General features: G+C 36.0%; 1 long non-coding RNA gene across 1 annotated transcript in view; it reads left to right on the forward strand.

The window, feature by feature from the left end:
• Positions 1–24,647, forward strand: part of LOC123608945 — a 108,194-nt gene that overhangs the window by 9,239 nt on the left and 74,308 nt on the right. Inside the window, exons 2-5 of the long non-coding RNA XR_006717531.1 lie at positions 2,984–3,096; positions 5,050–5,178; positions 22,438–22,537; positions 23,699–23,781. This is a non-coding gene — a long non-coding RNA (uncharacterized LOC123608945). The remainder of the gene's footprint in view (positions 1–2,983; positions 3,097–5,049; positions 5,179–22,437; positions 22,538–23,698; positions 23,782–24,647) is intronic.

The raw sequence follows: 24,647 nt of genomic DNA on the forward strand, positions 1-24,647 counted from the left end.
AAGTTCTTGTTAATGATCTTAAAATACACTAAGAATTGTTCATATAAAGCCTTTTACCTATAAATCAATGATCAGGAAAAGCAAGAAGTGTATTAATGAGAAAAGTCAGCTTTTCACCACTAGACAGCCCAATCTCTTTTATTTGGGGGGGGGGTGATATCTAATTTAAAGAATTATTCTAAATTAATTTATTTTGCCTATGTAAATATCCATAAAAGCTACACAGATTTTTTCTATATGTATATTCATCAGCCTTCTGTTACTTTTGTTTTCATCCTTAATAATCAAATATAATAAGCTAACAACAGAAGGGTGACCTTGACTTTAAATCCAAGATACAATTTTGAATCTAGTATAATTTCTGGAACAGGATAAATCCCATCATAACCATTCTCAGTTCTTCCCCATTATCTAACCCATGGTACTTTATTATCCTTTGCATTTAGTACTTGATCTCTATTTAAATGTGAATGTCCTTAGAAGATACAATTCTTAAGTACTATTAGTCAAATATTATTTAATTTATAATATTCATTTGCAATGTTCTGTAAAACATCTTTTAACTGCTACTAGTCAAATATACCCCAGTTTGGAATGGGTATTTCACTTGCTCACAACCAACATTTTAATTGTTTATAGACTCTTAACCCCTTTAGTTCTATAATACTAGCTCTTGCTACTTTTTTGTATTGCACAGACCCATGAAATGTCAAAATAAAGAGACACACTATCCTACACATGTTTTGGGAAATCTTTGTTGATCTACATGATAACATGGCAATATTTTTTTGTGTGTTCTCCCAGTGGTGAGGGGAGGGACTGAATGGTAAGAAGAGAGTAACTATCAGGCTAAATACTACCCCAAACTGCTTTTCCATTGAATAGTGATCACTTACTAGATAATTTTCTATGTTGCTATTTAGAGAGTTTGTTGTTTAAGGTTATAATTTCCTTAATTTTTGTGAACTTTCTAAATGCCTCTCTTGTATCTGATTTAGATAGAATTTCTTCCTCCTGTCTTATTATTTTTCTTTTCTTATATTTCCCAGTGCAATTGCCCACTTAGTTCTTCTTGAATGCAATTCACCTTCCTTTTATATAATTTTAAATTCACCATAATAAAAGCAAAGGAGAAAAAGCAGTATAAATTGTTCAAGGTTGAAAAATTATTAGTATATGTGTATATATACACATACACACACATACACACACATCTCTGTAATTGCTTTTATAGTTATAATAGTATATAATGAGTATCTCTGGAAAATATTGTTTCAGTGTACATAATTATAACATGGAACAGTCCTATGTAAATTGAAATTTGTGAAGCAGTCATTTTAAATGATTCATTAATGTTTATTATTTGAAGATTCTAAAGAAAAATACTATTGAGGTCATTTCAACTGGTAAACTAGTAAGCATTATTAACTGGTAAAGCCCACAGAAGACGTTTGTTTTCTTGCAAAATGGATTAAAATTAAACACACACAAGGGCTCCTGGGTGGCTCAGTTGGTTAAGCATCTGACTCTTGGTCTTGGCTCAGATCATCATCTCACGGTTTGTGGGTTTGAGCCCTGTGTCGGGCTCTGTGCTGTCAGAGTAGAGCCTGCTTGGGATTCTCTCTCTCTCCCTCTTTCTTTGGCCCTTCCCAGCTTTTACTTTCTCTATCTTTCTCAAAATAAATAAATAAACTTAAAACTTTTTTTAAAAAATAAAATACACACAAACATACACACAGCGAGTCACCAATATTTTAAATTTTTTTTCAAAAATACCATAAAACCTGTTAATACCAAACTCACCTACTCTGGTAGTAACAATTAAGTAGAGTTAGGTAGTTTCATCTCTCCCTTTAATTTATTTTATTCCAGAATTTTTTATTCATTTATCTACTTGGTCCCTACATATATTTGAATTTGTAATACTTCAAGTAAATAATTCTGTTAAAGGGTACACATTTTATGATTTACCTGTTTAATGGATTGAAATATTGATAATTTTGATAAACAAAGCCTTTATGAGCTAAAATTTTGATTGCTGAGTCTACGGATGCCTGCCTACTCTGTCAGCAGGAAAAAGTTGTTCTGGGAGAATGAATCAATACATATTTATTGGAGGGAGCCTATGGGAATAAAGAAATAATAATGAGTCTAATTCACATCTGACCTGTACCTCATTTTACACCTCTTGTATGACCTGAATGCAAAACTACCTTTGACTGCATGTGTTAGATGGAGATATGAAGAAAGTAGGTGGGATTTATTCACTTATAATTTTTTTGACAGAGAAGTGAACTTATAGGGAATTGTCAGGGGTGAATGGATTATTATACATTTTTTTAAAATAACATTTCTGGTGTGTAGAATTCCTTTCGGGACTAACCTAGAACCCATGAAGATTTTGAATGTGTGTCCTTGGTATTATAGACACTTGTCATATGTCTGTTGAGGTGAGCAGAGGTGTTTGGGAAGTTGGTGATTCTTATCCATGGATGTTGAAATCCCTCTGAAGATGAATTTACCCATAGGAAGCCTCAGAACTAGCCTTATATCATGGGTTCTCTGATGACAAATGGTAGCTCACATGTAAAAACACGCTTCAAATGAGTAAATTCAACTACTCACTTAATTTCATGGTACACTTATTCCCAACCTATAGGTAAGGGGTTAAAGAGGGAACCAGAAGCCCACAGGAGACTTTGAAAGCCATTTATTACTATTATCTTCTTACTTTACATATTAAAAAAACAGTTAATGTGTTATGAAGTGATTTGTATAGGGTATTGATTTGTAGAGGAAAAAAACCTTTTCTTCCCTTCTAGGTTCTTTGACTGGTCTAATAATTAAAGACCTATGATAGATTAATGGGAGAAAAACAAATTTAATTATATATATATATATATATATATATATATATATATATATTCATAAATATATGAGGCTAAAAGAAATGACCAAAGCTGGAACCTTTTATACCTTTTAGGCAATGAAAAAATAAATTTGTGATGAATTGGCAACACAAAGAATTTTGAGCTTGGAATATTCCTTGCTGTCCCTAACTCTGATGATAAAGTTGCCTTCTAACTCCTGATACAGGTAGGGTACCTTTTGTTTCTTGCTTTCAGCTGAACAAAGGAGCTTAGAGTGTCCTTCTTATACCCGCTGTTTTTTAAATAACTTTAATTTAAAATAATATGTCAAAGTAGTATATTTTGGGGTGGGATATTTTGCTTCTCTCATACTCATTTACTCATTAGACAAAAAATATTCCTTGAGTACATACTATTTGCCAGACATTATACTTGGCACTGAAGATACAGCAGAATATAGCACAGACAAACTCCTCCTCCATTTGAGAAGTTTAATTTCTACATGCAGAAAGATATGACAAAAGGAAAGAAAAAGAAAAAAAATGAGGTAATTACATATTGTGATTAGTGCTGTGAAGGAGCAACAAGGTGATATAACAGGGTAATAAAGGAGCTGTTCTTTGAACAAGATGGTCAGAGAAGGGCTCTCTGAGGAGGTGACATTTGAAGTGAGACTTGTGGAATAAGAGGGAGCTATGAACTGGGTAAGAGCGTTGTAGGCTGAGAGAATAGCAAGTACAAAGGGCAAGAAGTAGTGAATGGCTAGGCAGAAATGTCAGAAAATAAAGAATACAATGGAAGCCATTATATCATGCATAATAAACTAAGCAAAATGGAAGATACTGTATAATAAGGTATTTGTTGAAAGCAAATTTCTGAATTATTTATACCAAAGTCTGGGAAAGCAAACTTATTTAGAACATGTAATATTACTTTTAGGTAGTGCTGCTTGTCTATTTAAGGCTTGACCTCATGAATTTAAACAGAGACTTCTCAGTGTGGTTACAATGACTATTTTCAGCTGAGTTGAGTTATACAGGCTTTAGAAAACAGAAATACATACTTGAATTCAACCAGGGCTGAGGTTTTGCGAACAAGTACGGCAGAAGGAGAGAAAATAAGACTTGTAATTACTGTACTTAAAAACTAATGAAAATAATGATGAACTAAGATGATAATCTAATATGGAAAAAAGGGAAGGGAAAACATAAGAGGACAGATGCATTAAGATAAAGTCTACAACCCTGTGGGATGAAATTTCAATACAATATACTAAATTTAAGGGGCTGCCAGAGAAAGTAAGCTGGAAAGGTGATAGGTAGTACTAAGAGAGTGAGTTACTTACAACTTGGATTTGGGGGAAAATACGTTAATGATGGTGCAGGATGCAAAATTATTACGGGAATGGGAGACTAATGGGAGATTGAATTGAAGTGAAACCAAATTTTGCTAGAGATGAGAAAAACAAGAAGTGCAGAAAGTCTAGGGTTTTAGATAAATTGTCTGTGTGACTATTGGAAGTCACTAAGAATAATAGGAGTTAAGTGTGGATTACACAAATTGAGCAGGCCATTAATTAATGACAGTGAATAGGTGGTCTGTAGATGACAACAGGAGGCGATGAAGATAACACTGATGACATAAATGGAGAGATTGTTTGTATATGTAAAGGGGAACCAAAAGGGATAGTTTTTCTTTACTGACAGTGACTTACTTGACATGCCAAAGAAAAATAGACTTCTCTTGTGAGTGCTTGCTGGAGAAGGAGTGATCTCTCCTCAAAGGCTCAAAAGTGATCATGAAGTGATGAGAAGACTAGCTAGTTACTTAATCTTAAATTGTTATAACCAAAAGGCAAAGAAATAATATTTTTTTAGTAACTCTAGATCTCAGATACCTTCTTATTTAAGATTTTTTTCTTATTTTATATCAATGTGAATTTCAAGTAACCTTAATCTTATTTTTATTTTTGTTTAAACAGTATATTTTTCACCCTTACTTGACACAACCTCTAAAATGGCTTCAAATTAGCAATTCAAGTTTGCTGTTACAGTATTTCATTTTGATTATCTCCTAATCCAGTATATGAATTTTACTAGTTAGCTTTATTAATAACAAGTGACCCTCCCCAAATCACAGTGGTTTACTATAACACACACTTATTTCTTTTTCATAATAGGTGTCAGTGGCTGTGGTCAAGTTCTATGGCTCTGTTACATGTCTTCTCATTCCAGATTCCAGCCTCAAAAAGTGTGCCTTATTTGGGACATCCAAAAAAGAAGAACTCTTGATGCCTCCTAAAGTTTCTGTATGTTATGTTCCCTCACATTCCTTTGGCTAAAGCTTGTACTGTAGGCAAACCCCAAATCAATGAGATAGTACCATGGCATATCCTTCAGGAGGTCTCTGTGTGCCCCATGTTCATAAATTAGGCGAGGTAAGGCCCTTACCAGGAAAAAAAAGCAAGAATTTAGCACCTAAAATAAATCCTACCACTGGAATGTAGCACTGAGATCTTAACACAAGATAAAACGTTATAATAGATCCGTTAGGAAAATAATCATTAGGAGATAAATCTGTACTGGGCAGATAGACATGTTATCTGCCACGGATAGACATCCAAATGCTGACAATCTGCAGGGTCCAAAGGGAGAGGAGATTTAAAGAAAGAATAAATGTCAAGATCTTTCTGTAAAAATCATAGAAAATAAAAACAGGTGAAGCAATGGGAATAGTACTGTTAGAAAAGTTAACTAGTCCATACTCCTAAAACCCTCACATAATAGCAATTCTATGGTAAAACTTTCATGATCCAGTGTCTGACCACCAAATTTACTGACTCAAATATATGATTTTGTTCCATGTGTCAAAGGGCAGGCTCACATTATTAATAGCTAATAGCTTATTTTATTCATCCCAGCCTAGGAATGGTTTTGCCAATGAACTAAGTGTATTTGAAGCCTGATGGACAAAGCTCTCTTTCCATAGGACTGTGATTGGGTAGGAGCTGCAAAACTTATAGCTCAGGTTTCTTTTCTGTACTATTTCTGGTTTACTCTTTACCCTTTATGATTGGCATATTTATTCTTTAGTATTATTAATCCATAGTCAGGTTACATTTATGTCTTCATGGCTATGTAGCTATCGGGTCTTCTTCATATAACAACTGTGTCTCTGCTCTTTAATTTTAAAAATTCTCTCAGGAGGCAACCATTACTAACTCCACTCTAAAAATTTAGAGGGTGTACTCCACTATAATTCCAGAGAACAAACATGACACACACATATTCCTGAATCTCAATCTTGGAGACAGTTTTCCCTTAACTGTATCACCTCAATAAGTTAATAATGTTTACATTTGAAAGGCAGATGTAAAAACTCTGAAATATCAAGCCAACAACCCAAAATATCTGATCAGGGGAGAAAGAAGTAAACAAAGGAACAATTAGCTGAATAGAGGTGTTCACAAAAGCGTAACAATGAGTTTAGTTACTCTTTCTCATTGTCTAATGTGGACTGTGGGGAGAGTCATTTTAATTTTATTGATATAATTTACATTCATTGAAATGTACTCTTCTTAAGGGGGCAATTTGATGAGTATGGTAAAATCCATAAGTTATGACTGGCACTCTGGTCCAAGCATAGATCATTCCCATCAGCTCAGAAATGCCTTCTGTACTTTTTTACTTTCTCTGCCTACCATATGCAATGATTCTTTATCATTTATCTCACTGTGGATGAGTTTATCCTATTCTTAAGCTCCATGGGAATGGTTATATAAAACCATTAGTAGCTTCTCTTTCATGACTTTGTTTTGAGAGTTTTCAATATTTTGTTTATTGATAATTTGCATTATCATATACCTTTTCATCCTTTTTTTTAATATGAAATTTATTGTCAAATTGGTTTCCATACAACACCCAGTGCTTATCCCAACAGGTGTCCTCCTCAATGCCCATCACCCACATTCCCCTCCCTCCCACCCTCCATCAAACCTGAATTTGTTCTCAATTTTTAAGAGTCTCTTATGTTTTGCCTCCTTCCCTCTCTGTAACTTTCTTTCTCCCCTTCCCCTCCTCCATGGTCTTCTGTTAAGTTTCTCAGGATCCACATAAGAGTGAAAACATATGGTATCTGTCTTTTTTGTAGGACTTATTTCACTTAGCATAACACTCTCCAACTCCATCCACGTTGCTACAAAAGGCCATATTTCATTCTTTCTCATTGCCAAGTAATATTCCATTGTATATATAAACTACAACTTCTTTATCCATTCATCAATTGATGGACATTTAGGCTCTTTCCATAATTTGGCTATTGTTGAAAGTGCTGCTATAAACATTGGGGTACAAATGCCCCTATGCATCAGCACTCTTGTATCCTTTGTGTAAATTCTACCCTTTTTCTTCTTTTGCTTTCAACTTATCTTTGCCTTTATATTTAAGGAGAAATTATTGACAGCCTATAATTAAGCCTTGATATTTTTTAAATCAAATTTTATAATTTTTCATTTCATTTAGAGTTTTTAGTCTAATTTTTTAAAAGTCTGTTTAATTTTAACCAATTTTGAATACACTTTGGTTTAGGTATATTAATTTGATACTACTTTTCTACTTGATTAATTATTGTGCTTCTTTTCTTTCTTTCCTGTCTTTCCCACCCTCTTTTAGATTATTCCAACATTTTTACCATTTCATTTTATTTATATATTTAGACATATTTCTATTTATTACTTTCATAGAATGGTTGCTATGCATGTTTGAATGTTCATTTTTTTGAAGTACAGTTTGCATACAATATTATACTAGTCTCAGGTATACAACATAATGATTTGACAATTCTATACATTACTCAGTGCTCACCCTGATAAGTATAGTCACATTATTATAATATTATAGAGTATATTTCCTATGTTGTACTTTTTATCTCCATGAAGAGGATTAAGAGTTAGAAATGTTCATTCATAAAGCATATTATGACAGTTCATTAAAATGTAAGAAAATTATTGGGGCGCCTGGGTGGCGCAGTCGGTTAAGCGTCCGACTTCAGCCAGGTCACGATCTCGCGGTCCGTGAGTTCGAGCCCCGCGTCGGGCTCTGGGCTGATGGCTCAGAGCCTGGAGCCTGTTTCCGATTCTGTGTCTCCCTCTCTCTCTGCCCCTCCCCCGTTCATGCTCTGTCTCTCTCTGTCCCCAAAATAAATAAACGTTGAAAAAAAAAATTAAAAAAAAAAAATAAAAAAAAAAATGTAAGAAAATTACAAGTATATACTTCTATTTATTACCACTGTGCTTTTGTCATATAGTGTCCCTTTGAATATATAATAAACCACACAATACACTGTTATTGTTTTTGCTTCAATTGGTAGACATTTAAAAATTTTAAGATAGTACAAACTTAAAATATTTGTTTATATTTATCCATATGTTTACCATCCTCTTTAGTATTTTATGCAAATATGAATTTCCATTTGGCATTGTTTTTCTTCTACCTACACACTTCCATTAATATCCTCTGTAATTCAGGTCTGCTGGGAACATGTTCTTTTCACCCAACTTTTGGAAGGACACTTTTGCTTGATATAGAACACCTATGGGATAATATTTATTGTTCTTGTTCCAGCACTTTACAGATGTTATTTCATTGTATTTATTTCCCTCTCTCTCTATCTTTTTAATGAGAAGGCAGCTGTGATTCCTATATTTGTTCCTACATAAGTATGTGTCTTTTAATCTTTCTCCAGCATTTTGTTTCTTATCTTTAATTTCCAGCTGTCTGATTATTATGTATGTAGGAGTTGTTTAACAAGCTTTCTGGATCATAGGCTGACGTTTTTCACATAGTTTAGCAAAGTTTGGGCCATCATTCTTCAACTGAACTCTTTTTCTGACCCATTTTCTTCTTTCCTCTCCTCTGAAACACTAATGACATGTATCATATCAATTGCTATTTTAACACTGGCCACTGAGCCTGTTTTATATTTTTCTCCCAACTTTTTTTCCCTCTTTATTCTTTAGGTTTGATCATTTCTATTGGACTGTGTTCAAATTCACTAACATTTTCTCATGCTATATCTAACCTCCCACTAAGTTTGCTCATTAAATTTTTCATTTCAGATATTTGTATATTTGTGCTTCCATTTGGTTCACTTTTATAGATTTTCATAGCAGTTCTCAGAGTCCCCATCTGCTCCTTTATCATGTCCAATTTTCTCTGTAATACCTTTGTCATATTTGCTTTAACTGTTTTAAATTCTTTTTTTATAATTTCTGTATCTGGCTTATACTGGGCTATGTTTCTATGTGCCCTTTTTGCTTAACTGTGGGGTTACATGTTTTGCATATCTTCTTTCTTTTTATTGTAGAGCAGCTAGTGGGGATAGATAATTTATTATAGGAAGCCTTGGATGTGTTATAACTCCAAAATCTCTCACCCTCACATGACCTCTGGTATCTCCATTAGGTCTTATCCTGCAGCAGTTAATTACCTTCTGTTGGGTCTTTTTAAGACCCCCTGAGTACATGCACAGTTCTGTCCTCATGCTGAATGTGTGGGAAACCACATGTAGAATTCTGGGGCTACTGCTTTGCATATTTCTACCTCTTCTGTTACTTGTCCTGAAATTCCAGCTGATTTGCAGGTCTAGAACACAAGTATCTTCTCTGCAGTTCAGCAAACTCTGTTCTGTTTTGCTTTTAAATTCCTGCATTTCAATCCAGAACATGGAATACATTCAGAACTTAGTGAGAACATGAGACTAGCCCTAAGCATTTCCCATCTATAAGAGATCACATAGTGTTAGTTCATTTCATCTAAGAAGCAGAAGACAAGGCAGGATTAGACTTGCAAGATATAGTGGAGGAAGGAATACAAGCAAGCAGCCAGAGGAGGCAGGGAGAACCATCAAATTTGTGCGATGTTACACCTCTGAAGGAAGGCGGAAAGGGAAAAGGGCCGAATAGGAAATGAAATCTCAGCCTTTAGTACAACTATGAGGGTTTCAGTCAAGTGTATGGAGAATCCTTGAAACAAAATTTCCCATTAGAGGGCATGAATATTTCTGCCCTAATTAGTAATTAGTTGGTAGTAGCCCGTAGGAAGTGTGGCCTTGGCAGGAATGGGGTTGTAAATTCACAGTGTAGTATCTGGGGTCTTCTATCATTTATGCTTTCTGAAGCAGGATGTGTCAACAGTACATTTTCATGGCTCTTGTCACTACCTATCCCCACCTACTCCCTGCTCCAGAGTCGCTTCTCTACACATGTTGGAGAAGCGCTTCTTGTAGGATTCTCAAGGGCCTCTCTTTCTGAGAGGAATCTTAGAAGGCAGTAGTTAATTAAAAAATATATAGCCCCTGTCACTGCAGATGGTCACAGGGCTATATCTTAATACTCATTGTCTCTCTCTCCTTCTCTAACCCTCAGCTATCATCTTTGAAGGTCTTAGTAGCTTACTTAGTGGTTTGACCCAAACCTTCATTCATGAGTGCTCTGACTCCGTGGTAATCATAATCTTCCTGGGACAAGGTTGCTGCATGTGTCTCTTCACACTTACATTAGAGGGATGGAGTACAGGAAGTATCCAAGTATGTCACATGAATTCCACATTTAATCCTCCTGCCTCTAACATGTATACCATCACACCTGCAAAGGTGTTCTCACCCACTGGAACATCTTTCCAGGTCACCACTAGTGAAATTACTAGGAGTTGGGCCACACTTTGCACTAATGTCCTACCTTCCTTTCAAGATTGCATCTTCTTTGCCTACTGGGTAGCAAATGAGCCAGTTCCAAATCTTGGATTAATCCTGGTACCATTTGTATTATTTCACATTGCCTGAAAGGTAACCATTTCCATAACTCTCTAGGAGTACACATGACAGCAACTCCAATTTTGTCACTCATTATAACAATTGCACCCAATTTGCTTCTGATGGTTAGATGCTGCCTTTGACCTCTATATTTTCTAGATTCTATCATCCCTCTTACCTTCTGAGAACACAGTTCTATAATAGCACTTATTATTATAAATGCTATGAGCCCTACCAACAGAAGACAGTTGCCATTGATTGTCTCAAGGATGATGGTGTTTCTTTTACTAGTGTGTTACTATTGTTTTTATAATTGGGGTGTATTCCAGGTTTTACCTTAGAATGCAGTTCTAAGTTGTCTAGCCTTACATAGTATATCCAGTAGCTTGGTCACTTTTGTGAATTTTTTAAATTCCTTTTTTTCATGTCTGCCATGGCAGTTTTGGCTTTTCTACTTTACTTATTATTGGCTATCATTTTCTCTAAGCTTCCAAGAATCATCTTGACAGTGTATTAGTACTGTTTTCTGAGGTCTTTGTCAAAGTCTCAAATCCTTTATAATGGGATAGTTCTTCCTTATCAATTAAACTAACAATTCCTTATCCAATTTCATGTTCTACCTTTTTTGATGTAGGACTCTCAGGATGTAGTACCAAACATATTTTCCCAACTCTTTCAAATGTATATTGGCTAGGTCCTGCAGAACCCACTAGAAGTTTATTGGGAAGTGACCTCAGGTTCCTTTGGGGTCTGTAGTCCCTTATCTCTCTTAGCATGCCTCACACTTTCCCAGTTTAGAGGCTAAATGAGGAGCTACAGCCAGGTGCTGAGGGGTATTCATGATGTCCCATGAGGCAGTGATCACTGCATCATTTTCAAGCAGTGAAGGCATACCAGCCCTTTTTAGAAATGCCAGAGGATTCAAGGGATCTGGAGCTATTGTTTATGAATTCAGCAACCCAGATGTTCCCAACTCAAACCTAAAGGGTCTCACTCTTTTCAACCAAGAATCTATCACTGGAACATCCTTTGTTGGAAAAACTGACAGTTCAACCTTCTCTGGAAGGCTCTCTGATGTATTATAATTAATTCCTGGGCCAAATTCTCAGGGTTTTTTTTTCCTGACTCCAGTTCCATGAGATAAGAGTATCTTTAGTGAGCTGCCATAGGGGCCCTCTGAATTTCACACTTCACCTCCAATTGGTGATTCATCACCCACAGCCTTCTATTGGTCTTTTTTGATGCATCAAAGTCACTCAGTAGGAGATGTCTGATGTAATTTCCTTTTAATACTTCCCTCAGCTACTCAAAATCCTGAGATACTGCATTTGTGAGTACATTCATTTGCACCAGCATACCAAACCAGTTTACCACAGGTGTTTTAACAAATGCACTGGTATAATTGAAGAGCTCCACCTACTGCCAGTTATGAAGTCCTCCTTGCCAATTTGTTCACATAGTATTCAGCTTCATGGTCCCATATTAAAACTATATACTTAGACTATGACTGACACTAATTGTCTTAAGTCAGGATTTATGGAAAACAGACTCAGATGGAGATTTCCATGTGCGAAGTGTTTTGGTCTGTACCTTCAATATCAGCATTTTGTAGGAGTAAAGGCCCTAGAATTGGACAAAGAAAGAAACAGAACTTCAAAGCAGTTACATGGATGAATTTATATGGTGTCCTGGGAAGCAGGGGAGTTGGGATGCCCCTTAGCAGTGGCTTTGCCTTTCTATGAAGCAGCCATGACTATATACTCCTGTTTTGACAATGGGTAGATTTCTACTTTGGGATGGGATATGATCTAAGTATAGATACTTTCTTCAGCTAAAGGGAATTTCTAGAATGAGTCAGCTACTGGCATTCTCAAAATGTGGGAGAATTGGTGTCTCAATCCTTTTTTTTTTTCTTAATCTATATGCTTTTATTCTTTTTTATAATTTTAAAGTTTTTTTTTAATTTTTTAAGTTATGTATTTATTTTTAAATTTACACTCAAGTTAGTGCATATAGTGCAACAATGATTTCAGGAGTAGATTCCTTAATGCCCCTTACTCATTTAGCCTATCCCCCCTCCCAAAACCTCTCCAGCAACCCTCTCTTTGTTCTACATATTTAAGAGTCTCTTATGTTTTGCTCCCCCCATTTTTATATTATTTTTGCTTCCCTCCCCTTATGTTCATCTGTTTTGTATCTTAAAGTCCTCATATGAGTGCTGTCATATGATATTTGTCTTTCTCTGACTGACTAATTTTGCTTAGCATAATACCCTCTAGTTTCATCCATGTAGTTGCAAATGGCAAGATTTCATTCTTTTTGATTGCCGAGTAATATTCAATTGTGTGTGTGTGTGTGCGTGTGTGTGTGTACACCACATCTGCTTATTCCATTCACCCATCAGTGGACACTTGGGCTCTTTCCTTACTTTGGCTATTGTTGATAGTGTTGCTAGAAACATTAGGGTGCATGTGCCCCTTTGAAACAGCATACCTGTTTCCCTTGGATAAATACCTAGTAGTGCGATTGCTCAGTCGTAGGGTAGTTCTATTTTGATTTTTTAAGGAAACTCCATACTGTTTTCCAGAGTGGCTGCACCAGTTTGCATTCCCACCAGCAGTGCAAAAGAGATCCTCTTTCTCTGCATCCTTGCCTACCTCTGTTGTTGCCTGAGTTGTTAATGCTAGCCATTCTGACAGGTGTGAGGTGGGATCTCATTGTGGTTTTGATTTGCATTTCCCTGATGATGAGTGATGTTGAGCATTTTTTCATGTGTCAGTTGGCCATCTGGATGTCTTCTTTGGAGAAGTGTCTATTCATGTCTTTTGCCTATTTCTTCACTGGATTATTTATTTTTTGGGTGTTGAGTTTGATAAGTTCTTTATAGATTTTGGATACTAACCCTTTATCTGATATGTTGCTTGCAAATATTTTTTGCCATTCTGTCAGTTGCCTTTTAGTTTTGTGATTGTTTCCTTTGCGGTGTGGAAGATTTTTATTTTGATGAGGTCCCAATAGTTCATTTTTGTTTTTGTTTCCCTTGCCCCTGGAGACGTGTTAAGTAAGAAGTTGCTGCGACCAAGATGAAAGAGTTTTTGCTTGCTCTCTCCTCAAGGATTTTGATGGCTTCCTGTCTTACATTTAGGTCTTTCAATCCATTTTGAGTTTTTTTTTTTTTTTTTTTTTTTTGTATATGGTGTAAGAAAGTGGTCCAGGTTCATTTTTCTGCATGTCACTGTCCAGTTTTCCCAGCACCACTTGCTGAGGAGAATGCCTTTATTCATTGTTTATTCTTTCCTGCTTTGTCAAAGATTAGTTGGCCATACGTTTGTGGGTCCATTTCTGGGTTCTGTATTCTGTTCCATTGATCTCAGTGTCCGTTTTTGTGCCAGTACTTTACTGTCTTGATGATTACAGCTTTGTAAAACAGCTTGAAGTCCGGGATTGTGATGCCTCCAGCTTTGGTTTTCTTTTTCAAGATTCTTTGGCTATTTGGTGTCTTTTCTGGTTCCATACAAATTTTAGGATCGTTTGTTCTAGCTCTGTGAAGTATTGTGTTATTTTGATAAGGATTGCATTGAATATGTAGATTGCTTTGGGTAGTATTGACATTTTAACAATATTTTTCCTTCCAATCCAGGAGCATGGAATATTTTTCCATATTTTTGTGTCTTCTTCAATTTCTTTCATAACCTTTCTATAGTTTTCAGTGTTTAGATTTTTCACCTCTTTGGTTAGGTTTATTCCTAGGCATTTTATGGTTTTTCATGTAATTGTAAATGGGATCAATTTCTTGATTTCTCTTTCTGTTTCTTCATTATTGATGTATAGGAATGTAACCAATTTCTCTGCATTGATCATATATCTTGCGACGTTGCTGAATTTATTGATCAGTTTTAGCAGTGTTTTGGTGGAATCTTTTGGGTTTTCCATATAGAGTATCATGTCATCTGCAAAGAGTGAAAGTTTCACCTCCTCCTGGCCAATATAGATGCCTTTTATTTCTTTCTGTTGTCTTATTATGGAGGCTAAGACTTCCTTTACTGCGTTAAATAACAGTAGTGAGAGTGGACATCCCTGTCGTGTTCCTGACCTTAGGGGGAAAGCTCTCAGTTTTTCCCCATTGAGGATGATATTAGCATTGGGTCACTCGTATATGGCTTTTATGATCTTGAGGTATGCTCCTTCTGTCCCTACTTTCTTGAGGGTTTTTATCAAGAAAGGATGCTGTATTTTGTCAAATGCTTTCTCTGCATTTATTGAGAGGATCATATGGTTCTTGTCCTTTCTTTTATTGATGTGATGAATCATGTTAATTGTTTTGCGGATATTGAACCAGCCCTGCATCCCAGGTATAAATCCCACTTTGTTGTGGTGAATAATTTTTTTAATGTATTGTTGGATCCAGTTGGCTAATATCTTGTTGAAGATTTTTGCATCCATGTTCATCAGGGAAATTGGTCTATAGTTCTCCTTTTTAGTGGGTCTTTGTCTGGTTTTGGAATCAAGGTAATGTGGGCTTCATAGAAAGAGTTTGGAAGTTTTCCTTCCATTTCTATTTTTTTGGAAAAGCTTCAAGAGAATAGACATTAACTCTTCTTTAAATGTTTGGTAGAATCCCCTGGAAAGCCATCTGGCCCTGGACTCTTGTTTTTTTGGGACATTTTTTATTTCTAAGTCAATTTCTTTACTGGTTATGGGTCTGTTCAATTTTCTATTTCTTCCTGTTTCAGTTTTGGTAGTTTATATGTCTGTAGGAATTTGTCCATTTCTTCCAGATTGCCCATTTTATTGACGGACAATTACTCATAATATTCTCTTACTGTTTTATTTCTGCTGTATTGGTTGTGATCTCTCCTCTTTCATTCTTGATTTTACTTATTTTAGTCCTTTCCTTTTTCTTTTTGATAAAACTTGCTATGAGTTTATCAATTTTGTTATTTCTTTCAAAGAACCAGCTTCTGGTTTCATTGATCTGTTCTACTGTTTTGGTTTTTTGGTTTTGTTTTGTTTTTTTTTTTTGGTTTTGATAGCATTTCTTTTTGCTCTAATCTTTATTATTTCCTGTCTTCTGCTGGTTTTGGGTTTTATTTGCTGTTCTTTTACCAGCTTTTTAAGGCGTAAGGTTAGGTTGTGTGTCTGAGACATTTCTTCCTTCTTTAGGAAGGCCTGGATTGCTATATACTTTCCTCTTAGGACCGTCTTTATTGCGTCCCAGAGGTTTTGGGCTGTGGTGTTTTATTTTCATTGGCTTTCATGTACTTTTCAATTTCCTCTTTAACTTCTTGGTTCGCCCATTCATTATTTAGTAGGATGGTCTTTAGTCTCCAAGTATTTGTTACCTTTCCAAATTTTTTCTTGTGGTTGATTTCAAGTTTCATAGCATTGTGGTCTGAAAATAAGCACAGTATGATCTTGATCTTTTTGTACTTGTTGAGGGCTGATTTTGTGTCCCAGTATGTGATCTATTCTGAAGAACATCCCATGTGCACTAGAGAAGAATGTGTATTCTGCTGGTTTAGGATGAAATGTCTGAGTGTATCCGTTAAGTTCATCTGGTCCAGTGTGTCATTCAAAGCCATTGTTTCCTTGTTGATTTTCTGTTTAGATGATCTGTCCATTGTTGTATGTGGGGTGTTGTAGTCCCCTACTATTATGGTATTATTATCAATGAGTGTCTTTATGTTTGTGATTAATTGATTTATATATTTGGGCACTCCATATTTGGAGCATGAATGTTTACAATTGTTAGGTCTTCTTGGTGGATAGACCCTTTAATTATGATATAATGCCCTTATTCATCTCTTGTTAGAGGTTTTTTTTTTTTATTTTAAAGTCTAGATTGTCTTATATAAGTATGGCTACTCTGGCTTTCTTTTGTCGACCATTAGCAAGATAGATGTTTCTCCAACCCCTTACTTTCAATCTGAATTTTTTTTTTAGGTCTAAAGTGGGTCTCTTGTAAACAGCATATAGAGGAATCTTGTTTTCTTATCCATTCTGTTACCCTATGTCTTTTAATTTGGGCATTTATTCCAGTGATGTTCAGAATGAGTACTAAAAGATATGAATTTATTGCCATTATGTCACCTGGAGAGTTGGAGTTTCTGATGTTGTTCTCTGGTCCTTTCTAGTCTTTGCTGCTTGGTCTCTTTTTTTTTCTTTGTGTTTTCTCCCCTCAGAGAGTCCCCCTTAGAATTTCTTAACTCTTTTAATTTTTGTTTGTCTGGGGAAACTTTTAATCTCTCATTCTAGTTTGAATGACAGCCTTGCTGGATAAAGAATTCCTGGCTGCGTATTTTTCTGATTCAGTGCATTGAATATATCCTATGGATGGTTGGTTGTTGTTGAATCTAATGGGAGTCCTCTGTGCTTCCTGGATTGTGGTGTCTGTGTCTTTCCCCAGGTTTGGAAAGTTTTCCAATATGATTTGCTCACATAACACTTCTACCCCTTTTTCTCTCTCTTCATCTTCTGGGACCCCTATGATTCTAATGTTGTTCCTTTTTAATGAGTCACTGATTTCTCTAATTCTTAAATCGTGCTCTTTTGCATAAGTCTCCCTCTATTTTTTCTGCTTCATTATTCTCCATAACTTTGTCCTCTATATCACTGATTCACTGCTCTGCCTCATCCATCTTTGCACCCGTGGCATCCATTCGAGATTGCAGCTCAGTATAGCCTTTTTTATTTCCCCCTGACTAGTTTTTACTTCTTTTATCTCCACAGAAAGGAATTCTAATCTATATTCAACCCCAGCTAGTATTCTTTTTATCATGATTCTAAATTCTGGTTCAGACATCTTGCTTGTATCTTTGTTGATTAAGCCCTGACTGTCATTTATTCCTGTTTTTTCTTTTGGGGTGCATTCCTTTTTTCGTCATTTTGAAGGAAGAAAAGAATTAATAAGGTAAAAAATTTAAAATTAAAAACTTAAAAGCAACCACACAAAAATATCACACCAATGATCTAGGTCCTAGGTGTGTTTTGGTCTGGTTGTTGAAAGGATCTTGATAGATTAGAGAAAAAAGGGAGTGATAAGAAAAGAAAAAAAAGGAAAAAAGGAAGACGTTTGAAAAATTGAAAAAATGAAATAGAACAAAATGGAATGATGGAAGTAAAGTAGAATTTGAAAAACTTACAAAAACAAAAAAAATGTAGTAGAAGAAAATTAAAGAAAATTATTCTTAATAAAAAATGAAAAGAAAAATATTTTTTTCTTTTTCTGTATTCAATAAATTAAAAGAAAAGAAAAAGAAGAAAAAATTTAATAAAAGACCAGTGAACAGGAATTATGATTGAAATTACATCTGGTTTCCCATAGAAGTCAAGCTTGAAGCACTTGATAGTCTGTAAACTAAGCAGATGCATAAATGAGTTTGTCAAGAGCATGGTTGGCCCTGTTGGGCAGGGTTTTCCACTAGATGGCACTGCTTAGCTTACTGGAGTAGATTGCTGACGCAAGTTTAGGAGTGCATGCACATGCGTGGAGGGGTGAACATGGTGTCTCCCAGCTACCCAGTCTCTGGTATCACAACTCTGTGCTCTCCATGACTGGAAATCAAGCACCCCTCCTTTTTCTCTGGCTTCCGTCCACTCCCTGCTTCTACACTGTGACCAAGCCATCAGGCTGCCAGGTGGCACCTCCCTCCTGTGTTTTCTCTCAAATGGGGCTGTTTCCCAACCCCTCACTTCTGAGGGACTGTGGCTTTGATCTGCTCAGACCTTCTGGGGTAGGGTCTCACTGAGCAATGGCCAGGTGCCCGTCTGCCCCCAGGAGCATTCCCAGGACAGTGCTGCTGTCAATGCTCAGAGACCGTGGCTAGGTGCTACACCCCCTCACACCCCTGGAAAAATTTCCCACAATCTTATAGCAGCAGTGTTTTAGGGATTATGGTAAGTCACAACACGTATCTGGCACCAGCCTTCCCCCTTAACATCCATGTTCCAGCACCAGCAAATGTGGTTGTTCTCCAGGGTCCACTGGGACCTTTGCCTGTGGGGTGGCCACATAGCCTCTACCAAATGTCCTCCCAGCAGGGAAACTGCCTCTCCCCATGTGGCCCATGGACCCCTTGGGCCTCGCTCCCTGCTTCTGGGGATTTGCCCTTCCCATTAGAGCACCACCAGGTAACGAGCTGTGGAGTTTCAGTCTCTGCACTCCACCTGTTTCTAGAGTCTTAATGGAATTTAAACCCTTTCCTTTCTCCTTTCTCCCTTTTTTTTGTTCAGTCCCTTGCATACTCTTTCTTTTCTCTCCAGCTGCTTCTGAGCGGGGAGGATGCTTTCCCATACTCCCTCCCTGTCTCCATCCTCTCTCCCCAAACAAAAAACAGCTCCTTGCCCTCCGTGGCTTCTCTCTCCCCCAGTTAACCTCTCTGTGCCATGTACCTGCTGAGTTCTGTGGTTCAAGTTGTGAAGATTGTTGTGTTAATCCTCAAGTCAGTTTTCTAGATGTCCAGGTTTAGTGTTGATCTGGCTGTATTTCAGGGACAAGATACACAAAAAAAGCTTCCTTGCTGTTCCACCATCTTGGCCTCTTCCCTGTGTTTCTCAATCCTAGGGAGAACTCTGAGTTGCCCATCACATTATATGCTACAGAAAGTGGTTGAAAAGGACATTGTGTTGGTTAGTCACTGCTTCTTTGATTTTGCATTTAAAATAATTTTAGAGCCTTTTTTCCTTCCCATTTTTACTGTAATTTCTGGGAGTATTGAGTAAGTTGGTTCAAGTTTCATTAGTTTTTTTCTGTACATGTAATTAATATTCACGTAGGTGACACTGTTTAAAGTTACACGTGTTTTTGTTATTTAACATTTCTGTAAGAATAAGAATTTATTTCTTACAAGAAATCCAGGAATTTATAGCAGAAATACAGCTTTTTTCTGATGCTTACTATGGCTGACTTCAGCAAGCCTAGTGTCTTTGTAGGCTTTAGAGAAATGGGCTGTTTAATTAATTCTTGGAGGTTTAAAGTAAAATAGAAGTGAAGAAAAAAATAAATACAGTTTTAAGTGGATTTTGTTCATCTTGTAGTTTAAAGCAGCCTATTGTTAATTTTGGAATTCCTTTACAATATTTAACTTCAAGATCACCTTTAATGCCACTGAGATTTACTATCTAAATGAAACAATCAAAATAAGAGACAGTGATGTAAGTGGCAAGCACCTCTTGTCTATTTTCTCTTCGCAGTAAGATAATAAAGCTCAGGTCCAATGATCCAAGCATCACTGTATAGGAGCATCCCATGGCTCATAGCATAAAATCCCAAAGATAATATGTGCAGAATCACACTCTAATACAATAGTAAAAGCCCCATAGTAAGATAATGTATAACATTATGGTTTGAAGAAAGATTATTATTTTTTTGTAAGATATTGCACATTCAAACATATTGAATGCTCAATGTGGCATTTATTTGGATGGGCAATGAAAGATTCATATAAATGTTCATGAATGATCACACTGTTGCATGTAATGTTCAGCAACACTTACCTAAATGTTTTCATATTGCCATGGGAAAATTCATATATAAAGCCTGAATGCACACATTTGAATATATGATTAATGAAAATGGATCTAATTGATATTACTCTAACATGATCTATTCACTCTAATGTTTACGTAGGTCTTTGTATTGTTTCCAAATATAAAAATAAGATGTGGTATGAGAGCTTTAAAGATATTTGACAGGTTATTTGAAAGAATGAAGATATAAAAATGCAAGTGAATTAGGAGCCATTTTATTATTTTTTTATAGATTGAAGAGAGACAGTTTTTGAATGAATGTTTTAGAACCTTGTGAAAATGGGGGTGGCTCGATTAACTCTGAGCACTTGGAAGAGTGCTATGTTTGACACAAAAGGCCCAAGATTCTGCTTCTTTATTTTCCATTTCACCCAGTATGATTGCATAGCTGAACAAAAATTTTCCCAATCAGTGGATAAAGCTTTGAGGGTAGAGGATAAGAATCAAGAAAGTGTAGGAATTTTACACATTTTAAGTATCCAGGGATAAAATAGACAGTAATCTAGCTGGGGAGAATTCCTCACAAATTACTTTAACTCTTGCCTTGGGACCAATAAGAGAGGTTCAGAAAATGACCCCCAGAAAACCCTAAATATATATCTACAGATTTACATATATATCTGATTCTGCTTGATTGGGAGTCAGAATAGGAACACCTTTACCAAAGTTTAATTATTTAATTTTTGCTGTGTATAATACTGCTTTCTCTTTGGGAATGTTAACACCGAAGGCTAAGGTTGAAAAATCTCTTACCCTGGTATGATTAAAACTGCTTATTAATTGTCACACTAATTGTAGGGTTTTTACACATGATTCTTTGAAGTGTCTGAAATCATTAGCGCTCATGAGTTTTCATAGCTATCTTTATGTGCCACTAATATGTAAGGCCTCTGGGACAACAGTAAACACATAGAGATTTAATAACAGAATACAAAAAAAAGAAAAGAAAAGAAAAAGAAAAGCACTACTGTTTTCCTTTACATCAGCTTTTCAGTGATTCCCTTCTAATGGATTTTCTATAACCTCCACCCCCTCCTCTTCATTACATCCTATAAAATGAGAATGTCTTTGTTAGTTTATCAAACATTTATTTTAAGTTGCCTGTCTTTTTGTCAGTATTTTAATAAGGTGTAAGGGATTAATGTACATGGTATTGTGTCAACTTGGAGGGTGTTTGTGGATAAATGAACATTTCAATTGATGAACTTTGGGGAAATCAGATTGCTCTCTGTTAAGTGGGTGGGCCTCATGAAATCAGTTGAAGGCCTGAATAGAACAAAAAGATCAACCTTCCTGAGGAAGAAGAAATTCTTTAGCAAACTGCCTTTAGACTTCATCTGTATCATTGGTTCTTCTGTGTCTTGCGCCTGCTAGTTCACACTGCAGATTTTGGCCTCTGAAATAGTCTCTATAATTTTATAGTCTCTATAATTGTGTGAACCAATTTTTATATTAAATATCTCTCTGCCCCCCCATTTCTCTCTCTACATGTATACTTTATTAGTTCTGTTTCTCTAGAGAACCCTAACACAGCTATCATATAAAATTTGGCAGTTCAAGTTAGATAAAAGTATATTTCAGAAAGTTAACCAGGATTGCATTATTTGCTTCTCCTGGTGGTTATATCTAGGTCATTAAATTCTCTCTGCTTGGAGAGCAGAGCTGGCTTAATGGAGAGACTGTATCACTAACTGCATTGCCAGAGAGGGTTTATGACTACACACCAGCCATCTTTCTTAAGATAGTGACAATGAAAGCAGGTTATTTAATATTTGAAATCCCAAAATACCAGCAATAGCAAATGGGGAAGGAAAAGAGATAGAGTTTAAAATGACTATAAATATTAATATCACCTGTTTTAGGAAAAAAAGTGACAATATTAGATATAGAATAGCTAGATAGGGCAAAAAACTCCTAAAGTCACTATTAAAGCTTGACTTTTCTTTCAGATTTTCCCACTGAATACCTTTATAGCCAGTAGAATCAGTAAGAATATGCAATGAAACCTTAAACTTTAATTTTTTTTACATAGTTGTGGTTTTGATTCTCCAAACAAGCAACATACACACTCAATGTATAAGAGCATTTTTGGCTATACAGTGTTGCTAAGGTATACTTCAAAAGTAGGACTCTGCCATCCTAACACACTGGGAAACTGATACAGTCCTTTAACTTCTTATAGATTTTAGACAAAAATAGTAATTTATCTATTTTGTATTTTTTTCCTCAGAAATGTCCGGAAGTGTTCCTCAGAAAGAATGTGCATAGGTAACGAGTTTTTCAATAAAAAGCTTCTTCATAAAAACTACATAGAGGACTTATGCTTCCAGGTAAGGTCTTACTTCCCTCCATGAACAGCTAGAAAACTCAACAAAACATTTGTTTTCAGACCATGGGTTTCAGACAACACAGGACTGTGAGAGGAGAGAAACAAGAGTTAACTGTTGTCAATAAGTGTGGCTTTCTCCTTACAGGCAATTTTTAAAATCCTAGAGCATGGAGGACTAACACAAATTACCTAGTTTAAAGTTTGGAGAAGCCATGCTGGCTGGAATATTGGAAGCAGATTGCCAGTGAAGAGGGAGTTACTCAGAGAAAGCTCTGGAAATCTGCATAAGGATCCTTTGGAGTCTTAGGCTCAATACCAATCTACTTGTGTAAGCTTAAACACCATGAGAGTAGGCAAAGAAAAATTTCTAGGGGAAAGAATAATTTACAGGTAACTGTAAGCCAAACAATTTCTGTACCTCAAAAAGGGCCATAGACCCTTCAAAAACCCAGCAACCACAGTGAAGAAACCTTATTAAATACAAGGAACATTGTAGAGATGCAAGGCCATGGTTTAGTAATTGTGCTGAACTACATCCCTAGAATAGGTTACTCTAGACTAGAGGTAAGCAAACTAAGAACCAAATCTGACCCACTGCCTGATTTTGCAAATAAAGTTTTTTTTCGGAACACAGCTCTTCTCACTTATTTATATATTATCTATGGCAGTTTTTGTGCTACAACAACAAAGTTGATTAGTTGAGATAGAAACCATTTAGCCTGCACAACTTAAAACAGATACTGTCTCACCTTTTACAGAAAGTTTGTTGATTCCTCCTGTAAGCACACCTGATCAATAGGACTTTCCTGCAACTCAACAGCCTGTCAGAACAAAGTCCAACATTGTTAAAAGTCAGACAACAAAATTCAGTAATTGAAAATTTATTTTTATTTTTTTAAGTGTATTTATTTATTTTGAGAGAGTGAGCAAAAAAGGGTGAGCAGGGAAGGGCAAGGAGAGAGAGAATCCTAAGCAGGCTTCTTGATGTCAGTGTAGAGCCTGACAGTGGGACTCTGAACTATTAATCATGAGATCATGATCTGAACCAAAATCAGGACTCCAAAGCTTAACTGACTGAGCCACCCAGGAGCCCCAGTAATCAACAATTTAAAGTTTACAATGCCTGTCACTGAATCAATTTTTTGTTGTTGTTGAAACCAAGATTGATTGCACCGTGGGAAGATTCAGAGCTCCCTTCTTCTGTAGACACTCAGCTGAATGAGAAAACACAAACATCAAAAACAGGTAGGAAAGACTGAAGACACATTTTTTGGTAAGGAACTCCCAAATCCCAGCTTTAGTTAGGCTAGGGTTCATGAGACCTACAAGACTATGGCACACAAAGGAGCAGTTGCTAGTGAGCACAAAGGCACTCTCAGCAGACATACTATACCCTGCCTTGCCTCCTGCCAGCTCAGTATGGAGGGAGCAGGCAAAATGACCCATCTCCCAGTCTTTCCTGAAAGAGTTACATCTACCTACTTTGAAAGCACTGCCTAAGTTGGCTTCTAATGTAGCATATATCAAGAAATACTATTTTGTTCCTCTTTTTATCTTTAGACTTAAGGGCTTTTGTGATTTTTATTATCATGTATGTGTTCCATAGTGATTTTAATGAAATTTGGAAGATGGAGAATGAAATACCCTTAGAATTTGCCTCACAATTGAGAGATTTACTGTATGTATTTTTTGATGTTTGTTTTATTGGAATCATCATTGTCCTAAATTTAGTGGCTGCAGTGCTATATTCATCCTATTGAGAAAGATTTCTCAACTGAATCAATAAGTCCATGCCTATTCCTTTTAGATTTCCATGGTATGTTGGAAGGATAATCTGTATGCTTTGGCTGGATATTATTATACAATATTACCTTTAGATCGCTTAATACACTTACTTGATTAATTGTATTCAATTTACATTTTAATATAACATTCTTTTTATTATTTTATTTATTTTTTCATCATGATAAGTGCACTCCTTAATCCTCATCCCCTATTCCTCTCATTCCGTAATCCGCATCCCCTATGGTAACCATTGGTTTGTTCTCTGTCGTTAAGGGCCTCTCTTTCTTGGTTTGTCTCTCTCTCTCTCTCTCTCTCTCTCTCTCTCT

The sequence above is a fragment of the Leopardus geoffroyi genome, chromosome A1 (genome assembly GCF_018350155.1).
Source record: "Leopardus geoffroyi isolate Oge1 chromosome A1, O.geoffroyi_Oge1_pat1.0, whole genome shotgun sequence".
NCBI classification, from domain to species: domain Eukaryota; kingdom Metazoa; phylum Chordata; class Mammalia; order Carnivora; family Felidae; genus Leopardus; species Leopardus geoffroyi.